This window comes from Armigeres subalbatus, chromosome 1 (assembly GCF_024139115.2).
Source record: "Armigeres subalbatus isolate Guangzhou_Male chromosome 1, GZ_Asu_2, whole genome shotgun sequence".
NCBI lineage: Eukaryota > Metazoa > Arthropoda > Insecta > Diptera > Culicidae > Armigeres > Armigeres subalbatus.
Window position 1 is genome coordinate 53,514,712 of NC_085139.1, and position 11,051 is coordinate 53,525,762.

General features: G+C 43.2%; 1 long non-coding RNA gene across 1 annotated transcript; it reads right to left on the reverse strand.

Annotated features, from left to right (window-relative positions):
* Positions 1 to 3,186: 3,186 nt before the first annotated feature.
* Positions 3,187 to 4,513, reverse strand: LOC134208397 (uncharacterized). The gene is made up of 4 exons (XR_009978644.1): positions 4,399 to 4,513; positions 4,270 to 4,332; positions 4,133 to 4,212; positions 3,187 to 4,072 (listed from the first exon to the last, which is right to left on the reverse strand). It is a non-coding gene; the product is annotated as an uncharacterized LOC134208397 (long non-coding RNA).
* Positions 4,514 to 11,051: the final 6,538 nt, after the last annotated feature.

The window sequence follows — 11,051 nt, forward strand, 5'->3', positions numbered from 1 at the left end:
AGAAACAGCGCTTGGAGAACTCAATAGAATGTAAAAACGCCTGCAATTGGTAGACTTTTTGAAGCTGGAACCGAGAGAAGGCATAGAGCTATCCAAGCAAGGTCATGTTTTTCGTAACGAAATACGTGGATTTTGGCTCTCAACCGTAAAATGGACAATATCAGCGCTTCCAAATATCTTGGTTTGCTTCCTGTAACTAATTGTATGGAACTGAAGTGGTCGTTACTCAATGGAATGATAGAGAGTTGAGAAATAATTTTATTTGGGTTGAAATTGTCTCAATGCCATCTCTCCCCGTGAACTATGAGAAATGTTTGAGTCAGTTGTATTATCAACTGACATCCAGAGTCCCAAATTGATGCTTTAAGCTCGGCATTAAGTGAGTGTTTAAGAGCCAGACGCTGTAGTCATCTTGAGCAACTTTGTCTCTGAATCCTACATTACTCTCAGACCAAACTGAACTGCTGTAGAAATACCCACGATCCTGGTTATCCGAAAATAAAAAATATATCTTCGTGCAGCGATTTAGAATATGGAAGATAACACCCAAATGTTTCCACAATGGAACAATGTAAGAACATATTCGGAATTCAGAAATTGTATATATACTGATTGAGAATCTGATGAAAAAAATATCATATTTGCAGCCGCCGGCAGCTAAACATGTATGCAATAGTCAACACTATAGTTTCCGTATTTGTTTTAACAATTCAACCAAGCGAGTGCGATGATGCCGTCTTGAAGAATGCTTTTGTAACAAAATACTGAAATAAAGAAATAGTTAATTAATAATTAGTGCAAAAAATAATGGATGAATCAGGAATCATGCCCACTGATTTGTTGATGGAAAAATAAACAACGCATTTGATGTCATTGGTAACGTGCAAAATTCATGGTTGCTTAGACAAAAATTACAGTTCAGTGTCGTAGAAGGTGTGTTGATCAAATAGTACCTTCTAATAAAAATCGACTTTATTTCGATTGAAATTCGCTACCATCGATGGCTGAGAGACACCCCTTGTTATAACTTCTGTATACACTGCTGGCTTTATTGAACTGTTGCTTGTTGTAAGTGGAACGATAATTGCAGTATCTCCGAAGTGCAGAGGACCGGCGACGTTTAAGGTGATTATACAATCAAGCCATGTGGTGAATTTTGAATTCACCACACGGTTTTCTACTCCTATTATCAAAAGTTCAAATCTAGCGTAATAATTATCGTAAAATGCTGAAATTAAAGTCGATTGTTTACCATAAGTAAGCAAACGATCTACGAATGTTCCTTCTCCGTGGGCAATGTGGTTCTCTCAATTCGTGCTCTTGAAAAATCACTATAAAAAGCACGTGGTTTCCAAGATGGCCGATTTCTGGCTTTGTTGTATAACCATCTTAAGTAATCGTAATCTGTGATTGGACCACGCGGGCTTTCGTGCGGCTCCAACAATCGGAACATGGATAGCAAATGCACGAACGATACTGTCGGTGAAAAAGTCCACAGCACCGTCGACGTTATCAAATGAATTGATGCAATCCCAATCCAATGCAAGTAGCATTTCATTCAATGCAGAGAAATCTGCTTTTCGGAAATTATAATCGAATCATGTCCAGACTCAAAGGTAATTGGCGGTGCATACGACAACTCCAAGGTAAGCGGAGGATGGTTGACATCAACAGGTGTCAGCGATTCAAGAGCAGGGCGTAATACACAACTAGGCAGCACTGCATCGTTTGCCAGAACGAGATTAAGTACACGACCAGGGCCCTCCTTAGCCGTGCGGTAAGACGCGCGGCTACAAAGCAAGACCATGCTGAGGGTGGCTGGGTTCGATTCCCGGTGCCGGTCTAGGCAATTTTCGGATTGGAAATTGTCTCGACTTCCCTGGGCATAAAAGTATCATCATGTTAGCCTCATGATATACGAATGCAAAAATGGTAACTTGGCTTAGAAACCTCGCAGTTAATAACTGTGGAAGTGCTTAGTGAACACTAAGCTGCGAGGCGGCAATATCCCAGTGGGGGATGTAATGCCAACGAAGAAGAGAAGAACACGACCATTTGAATTAACGATTGAGTTGATCTGGGTCAATTCATGAAAGTTGAATCCGTCCAACAATGCGCAACTGGATTCTGATAGACGAGAACGTATCAAGTCAACAGTCGGGTGAGAACTCTCGGCCGAACACCAACTAATCGCAGATTGATTGTAATCACCGAGTAGCAGGGCCTTGTCGTTAGCCCTGAGAATTAGAATCAGTTAGAATTAACCGTTTCGATAGATTCTAGATGGCGTTGAATATCATCAAGATTGTTCATACGATCAGGTGGCAAGTACACAACCCCAATGCTGATAATTAATCCAGGCATATTGACTCGAACCCATAATTGTTCGAGAGTGTCACTAACGATAGCGGAATCACGAGCACAATTGAACTTAGATAAAACTGCGATTAGTACACCACCGCCACGGGTTTTACGGCTATTCAAAGGATTGCGATCAGTTCTGAACACCGAGTAGTGGCGTCCAAAAAGCTGTGCTGATTGTATGGCGTCGTCGAGCCAAGTTTCGTGGCGTAGCCACGGGGGTGGTTTTGGGCATAAAACCCCCTCCCAGAGACAAAATTTTTAGAAGAAATTTTTTTTTTCATAAAAAAAGATGTTCCGAAAAATCCCCCCCCCCCCCCCAGACCAATTTTCTGGCTACGCCACGAACATTCTGATAGCCCGAAGCCCGCGAACATTCTGATAGTAGACGTGCAGACCACCGTTTTCGTTGCTGATGTGGGAGTGACGAGTACTGGAATGTTGGGGAGCATCATTTTGTAAGATGGGTCTTGTTGGGGTCTCCAAAATTCCAAGCTTAAGCGCCAGACGGTTCTTATCGTCTGCGAGGAATTGCGGATCGAGTTGCCCAGCTAGCCGTTGTTCAACCCCACAGCAAGACGAATCTACCAGACCTTAAACCCTTATCCCTAACAGGCCGAATCACCAATCCCCAATTTCAGGTAATCTAATTCAAATAGCATAAAAGAAATCTACGGAATCAATTGCAATATATTCATCTAATTCTTTATTGGTGAAGTAACAAATTGTGTTCGAAAATAGCCTTGTAATTACGAACAAAGTTTAAAAGAAAGAAAATCATCTATCCACAGGCATTTTATTTCTAATTTGTTCCTAGCTCTTTAAAAAATCTCTCTCTGTGCGTGCATTTCAAAACCTCTCTGTCCCTAATAGTGACGTCACTGATCGTGCTTTGGTGGTCAAGAGTTGCAAAGTTATCTTACTTCTAGAATTCACTTGTATCGGTGGTGGTGTACTATTACATTCATGCGGTGTACTTACAGCGTCTCGGCGTTAACATGCACTATTTCTATGGCACCGAACAGACCTGCCAGGTAGCTGTCCGGCAGTTGGCCGACATGCCGGAGGAGTTATACAGGACGCAGACGTGCAACCGTCGGTCGATCGAGCGGGCGACGATGTTGGTAGTTGTACGCCGGTGCTCTCCAACGCTGCGGTTCTAGGTATTAGCGTTGGTACCTGCTGGACGACGCTTCTTCGGTGCATGCAAATTTCTCCGCGATGAAGGCTCGGTGATGGCTACTACATGCAACCCGCGGCGATGTGTGTAGCAATATCGAAGTTTGGCTCACCGGCGGTCGTTGAGCAGCGAGGCTGAGTTTCGGAGCAACGACTCGAGGTTTGACGATGGCGCGGTATCGTTGGTTTTGGTAGCGAGGTTGAGTCTCGGAGATGTTGACGCTGTGCTCGTTATGGAAGTACGTGAGTCGATCGTGGGGCAATCTCGCTGGCGAGGCAAACTTTCCCTCCTAGTACGCTCGCTAGGTAGAAACCACCGAAGGGTAGTGTGGCAGTGCGAGGCCGAGATTTTTACCGTTGGCCGTCGCTCTCTAAGTGGACCATTACGGCGCGCAGCCGCGAGGCTATGGTTCGCACCCAGGCCGATTGCCCAATCTTCCAAGCACTATAATTTCCGCAAACCGAGAATCGACGATCATTCGATGCCGACCCAATGCCAGCCCAAACCTATGGGACACCTAGGCACGTGGTGCTGTACACAAATTCTAATTAGAATACACTCGCATCTTTAATAAGTTACACCACAATTTACCTTTGCATCAAATATTACTCGCACAGCAGCTACTAGTTATTAAATTTTGATAACTATTTCTGTTCTTCGACTCAAATTGCCTGTTAAAATTATTGGTTTAATTTTCATGGAATACATTTAGGTTATCTAAAACTCACTAGTTTGGTACTCAATTATATCGCACTACTCACGAATTGAACTGTATTGGTCATAAAACACCCCTGGAATACATAATTTTCGTTGGCTTTTTAAAATCAATAACTGAATATGGTTACTTTAGTTATTACTTGCTAATTCTTCAATTTTCACACCATTTACCACTTCACTTGAAATTAAACTTTTTCTCCTGAACTTATCCACTCGGCTGACTAGAAGGGAAAGATCGTTTGCGATTTTTCTTTCAGCCAGGGACCCTATAGATTTCTTTTTTTAGTACTATCTCGTATTACGTCATACTTCCGGATTTCTTGTTCCATATTCTTGGTTCTAAATTCATTGCAGGCCCTAATCAGAAGATTAGTCACCCAGATGCTGATCTGCATTATCTCTATATTGCACCACTCGATTCGAGCACTATCACTGCAAACTATCGTTCTATATTTTGAAACGACCGTTGCTCGTTTCAATTTTCATACGGAAGAAGCGTGGTCGCGAGTTGTCTAGAATCAGGAATCTTGTCAGAAAATGAACTGAACACGTTGAATGGAAACTTGCCAGATGAACGTTCTTGGAAGGTCCCTTCACCTGTCTCAAACACAGGGCCGGGACGGCTGATGATCGCTGGCTGGATAGGCTCGACTGTGATGAGCGGATAGGGACCTTCCACAAGGCTGGGGGCAAGTGTGCGTCCCGGTGTCCGATCAAGAGAATATCCAGATGAGAGAAACGGTGCTGCACATTGACTGGAAACAGGAGCCCTTCGGTGGATGAACTGAACGTATTGAGAGCATACTTGCCTGATAATCGCTGTTGGAAGGTCCCTTCACCGGCCTCAAACACAGGGCCGGGACGGCTGATGATCGCAGGCTGGATTGACTCGACTGTGATGAGTGGACAGGGACCTTCCACAAGGCTGGCTATCAGGCGCGCTCACTACTGAAAACATCACAATAATGAGAAACAAATCAATTTGCCCGCAAATTTGCGCGGAAACGGAATATGTTCAATTTTTGACGATTTGTGTAATTCATTGTGAAAGAAAAACAATGAAGTAAAAGCCTAATAAGGACCAATAGTCTCGACTGGTATTGAAACACAGTAAAAATAAGAAATTGTCCACGTGATAAACTAGTTTGTTTTTTGGTTGAAATACAAATATTATTGACTATGAAGTTCAGTGCGAGATTTCTCTTGTTTCGGACTGCAGAACGATGACATGACGCGATCGGCCGAAATATTTGTTCTGCATTTCGCGGCCGGTAATGGAATCAGTGCGTGATTTCTTTTGTTTCGGACTGCAGAACGATGACGCGATCGGCCGAAATATTTGTTCTGCATTGCGCGGCCGGTAATAAAATCAGTGCGTGATTTCTTTTGTTTCGGACTGCAGAACGATGACGCGATCGGCCGAAATATTTGTTCTGCATTGCGCGGCCGGTAATAAAATCAGTGCGTGATTTCTTTTGTTTCGGACTGCAGAACGATGACGCGATCGGCCGAAATATTTGTTCTGCATTGCGCGGCCGGTAATAAAAATCAGTTCAGTGCGAGATTTCTCTTGTTTCGGACTGCAGAATGATCGCGCGATCGGCCGAAATATTTGTTCTGCATTGCGCGGCCGGTAATAAGAGTAGCTATCGAACAAGTAAGTTGTCACGACCCCTTGGTCGGCGCTTCTCACCAAGGCGATTACCACTGATCTACTATGATCGTGTATGTCATAAAGACAGGCGAAAGAGATAGATGACAGTTACGTTAGGGGGAAGACGGGTAAAAAGAAAACAAATTAAACACATGTGAAAAGCAGTGAATTATGAAATTTGATATTTTCTAATTATATACCTACAAATATTATTTAAATTCGTTATTACCGTCGCTAGAGGTAAATTATACAGCTTGGAATTAATTGGAGTAAATGTAATTGAATTCAAATTTTGTCTAGCTACGTATAGATAACACAATAGGGCAGTATTCTACGGAATCAATTGTCGAGCGGATTGTAAACAATCTTAGTAAAACCTAATTGTGAGTTGAAACAATTAACCTAAATTATCTATTTATAATTGATATATGCATTGATTGATAGCGACAAATTCAAATAATTGCACGGATAAGCGGTCCATATTGTAAACGAAGAGTGACGAGAAAGACTAAATGTGAGTATTTTTTTTGAAGATTATGACACTCAACTGATCCTCTGTATTCGTAGGATAATTTTAACTCTCGCAATAAAGGAGATTAAAAGATCAGAAGACGTCTCGTTACCTTTCTTGTTGACCAGGAAGTCAACAAATTAAAATTATCATTTAATACCTGTTAATGATGATCGGTCGAACTCCTATTAAAACCAGATCGGTGTCAGCAGCCAGCGCGGCTAATGCAGCGCCGACAGCGGTGGATCATGGCAACAACTGCAAGGCATGCACTGGCCAAGACAACACTCGAATGGTTCAGTGCGACCAATGTGACGACTGGTACCACTATGCGTGCGTCGAGGTCACGCAAGGTGTAGAAGATCGTGACTGGCTGTGTCCTGTGTGTCAACCATCCAAAGGAGTCGAACAGAGTTGCTTCGTGCATAATCTCCATACGAGTCAGTCAGTGAGTAATCATCCGTTTCCCAACCCAGTCGTTCGGGTATCATCGGTACCGTTGAACCTTTTTTCCTAGTATATCAGCAAGCTGCAACACAAATGAATCGATATTAACCCATGTCGCTTCGAGCAAGATGTTTCCACCCTTGAGTGTCAATAATGCGCCCAGTGCAATAGTATCACAAAACCCAGTAGAAAATACCGCCATGCTGATGCCGCCAAACACTTTCGCGTTAAGCAATATCACAACCACAACGCCCTTCACCGTGAACGTACACACTTCCAACGTTTTTCAAACAACGACCAGGCAATCCCAGTGTGTGACAGTGTCCTCAAGCCTCCATCAGCCGATATCTTCGATCGTGAATATTCCCCTAGCTTCGAGCACCATCGTTCCAATCAGAAGACCGTTACCTGAACAGATTTCGTACGAGCCACCAAAGACGACAACAGTTAAGCCGCGGAACAACGCGAAGCAAGGTTCCGGCGAAACACCAAGTCAACATTCTGGATCATCGAGAAAGTCTACTAAACAGTTACAGTTGGAGCTGCAAATGCTCGACGAAGAACGGAAGTTACAAGAAGCTGAATATGCGAGAAAAAAGGAATACCTTCGTAAACGATACAACTTGCTAATGGAGATTGCCAGTGACACAACATCTGAAATGGAGCTTGAAGAAGGGAAACAAAATGATGCAGTCAGAGAATGGTTGGACGGAGGAACTTCCGGGAGAAATATTGGTGCACCTTTACCGACGATGCATTTAGAATCTGGGGAACATCAACATCCACACCGTAACCCTCCGACTACAGTCCCCACCGTCCAGCAGGAGAAAATACATCAACAAAAGGATCGTGTTCCGGCATTTATTGTACAACATTCCAGCCTGACGAGGCATCATGGACAGCCCGAGCAGACCAACAGTGTGGTTCGTGATTTCAGCCGCATGAGAATTGACGCAGGCCCGCGTGAAAGAGTTGGTTTTTACGATGAACGGTTGAGAAGAGACGAATCAATCGCACACAACGAAAATCATTATTCCCCATATGCACACGCTACGATGCAAGAAGACGATGAAAACAACATCACACGGAGCCAAATCGTGGCAAGGCAAGCGGTATCACGCGAGCTGCCAACCTTTAGCGGATCCCCGGAAGAATGGCCGCTTTTCGTTTCATCCTTTACGACTACTACCAACATGTGCGGATTCACACCAGAAGAAAACCTCGTACGTCCACAAAAGTGCTTAACTGGGAAAGCGCACGAAGCAGTGAAATGTATGTTAATGCATCCATCCAACGTTACACGGATTATTTCCACACTAAAGATGCGGTTTGGAAATCCTGAAATTATTGTGCACAATCTGATAGCCAAAATCAGCTCAACGCCGGCACCTAAAGCTGAGAAATTAGATTCCATTATCGAGTACTCTCTTGCCGTACAAAATTTGTGTGCAACGATTGAAGCATGTCGGCTGGAAGAATATACATATAATGTAGCTCTTCTTCGCGAACTGGTGGACAAACTTCCATCATCCATGAAGTTCGAATGGGCCAAATATCGAAGAGACTTCCCTAACATAAACCTTTCTATGTTCTCTGCCTGGTTGTATGAGCTCGCCGAAACGATTTGTCCACTCGTTACATTACCTAGCGAATCAAAGGTGTTTCGATCAGCGAGGAGCAATCCGGTATATTTGAATACGCATGCCGAGGATATACGCGACGACGCCAGCAAAATCTCATCTAAGCTAACTGACAAGCCGTGTTACGTCTGCAAAGGTAGCTGTTCCAGTATCGAGAAGTGTCAGAGATTCAAGGAATTAAGCTACAACTCAAAATGGGCCGCGGTCAAGGAGTACGGTTTGTGTAGGAAGTGTCTCAAGCCTCACAGAGGTGCTTGTAGATCGCAACAAGTTTGCGGGAAAAACGGATGTGAGTTTAAACACCATCAGCTGTTACATAACAATCAACGCGATAATGCTGCAGATTCAGATTGCGCGAATGAAAAAGCCTCCACATCTAAAAATGGATCTGATATACAGTGCAATACGCATCATTCGCCAACCAACAAAGTTTTATTTCGCGTCGTACCGGTAGTGTTGCATGGACCAGGGAAATCTTTGAAGACATATGCGTTTCTCGATGACGGATCATCCCTCAGCTTTATAGACGCCACCCTCGCAGCGGAATTAGAGATCATCGGAGAACGTGAACCGTTATGCATCAAGTGGACTGCGAACAAAAGCCGCATGGAGAGTGACTCAACGAAACTGGCTATGGAGATTTCCGGCACAAGGGATTATAACCGACGATATCCGATTCGAGGAGTTCACACAGTTTCCAGTTTGGACTTATTCTATCAAACTATCAACATGGATGAGCTTCGAGAAAACTATCGACACTTGCGGGGAATCCCGGTGGATTCATACAAGGACGTACAGCCAAGGCTCCTCATAGGAGTTAACAACGCAAACCTAAGTTACCCCCTAAAAGGAAGAGAGGGGCGAATATGTGAACCGATTGCGACAAAAACTCGGCTTGGGTGGGTGATTCATGGAGGAGCGGAACATAAAGAGTCCTTCCTAGGCTTCCATAGTATTCATGCGTGCACCTGCAATGAAAGCACTACCGATTCTATAGGATGTAGCATACGAGAATATTTTTCTTTGGAAGGGTTGGGTATCACCAAACCCGAAAAACCGTTGGTATCTATTGATGACCAAAGAGCTCAGCAGATTCTTGCTACAATAACGCAAACAAAAAGTGGGCATTATGAAACACCTCTTCTCTGGAAGTACAACAGTTTCCGTTTACCGAATAGCAAACCAGCCGCCTTGAAGAGATTTCATTGCCTGGAATCCAGAATGCAGAAAGACCATAATTTGGGGATCATGGTTAGAGCCAAAATCGACGACTACCTGAAAAGGGGTTACATCAGAAAGCTGACAAAGGACGAAGAGAAAATAAATAAGGAACACAAATGGTACATCCCTATATTTCCAGTATTTAATCCGAACAAACCCGGAAAAATTAGAATCGTGTGGGATTGGGCGGCCAAAATGAACGGCATATCATTGAACTCAATGCTATTAAAAGGACCGGACCAGCTAGTTCCGCTAACTGATGTGCTGTACAAGTTCCGCGAAAACAAGATTGGTGTTACTGGAGATATTAGGGAAATGTTTCTACAAATATTAATCGCCAAAGAAGACCAGTATTGTCAGTTATTCCTGTGGAGAGAAAATCCAACTGATGAGCTGCCCAGCACCTTCGTGACACAGGTTATGACTTTCACGGTGCCCCGGTAGACCGTTATTATAAAATAAAAATGTCCATCAAAACCAAGTACAGGGCTCGATTCCTGTGGTAATTCTGCACCTCTGGACCAATTTTTAAAAAAATCCCTAGGAGGAATCTCGAGAAATCTTGATTTGAAGTTTTTAGTTAAGAAATTTTAAAAGAATCCATATAAAAATCCAAAAATATCACCAAAAACCCTGATTAATCCACCTAGATAGATGTCCTTCAATTCTTCTTGTACCGGGTCGGAAGTAACCACCAGATTTGTAGGGTTGCTTTCTGGCATTCTTGATATATGTCCTGCCCATCGTACCCTTCCAGCTTTAGCTACCTTCTGGGTACTGGGTTCGCCGTAGAGCTGGGCGAGCTCTTGTTTCATCATTCGTCGCCACAGCACCATTCTCTTGCATAACGCCAAATATGGCCCTAAGCACGCGTTGCCGTTATTAGAACCATAAATATTTACAACTGACTTATCTTATCTTAAGTATGTTTTTGTATGGCTAACTTGCCCGAGTTTAGTATAAGTGTTGCTTTCCATATTTAATAGAATGAGAAGTAAAAATTATTTTAAATTAGGGTTTATGTTCACAATGGAGAGCAGTAAGACCAGAGTTCGTGTAGAATAATAGTAGTTAGAAGCTGTTATACTCGATCACAGCACTTATTACCCGATCTTTCAAAGCCAAATCTCGTCAAAGTTCTAATCAACGGACTAGAAAAAGCATGTTTGATATGTAAGCCAATACATATTCTGGTACCTCTAAAGAACTCTGAAACATGATAATTAAAAATATGGTACTTTGGCGTGAATGGAAGCAGTGGCTTTTTCCAGCTGCTAGCAAAGCCATCAATTGCTTCCTCAAAACGATGCTCGAGTTTCA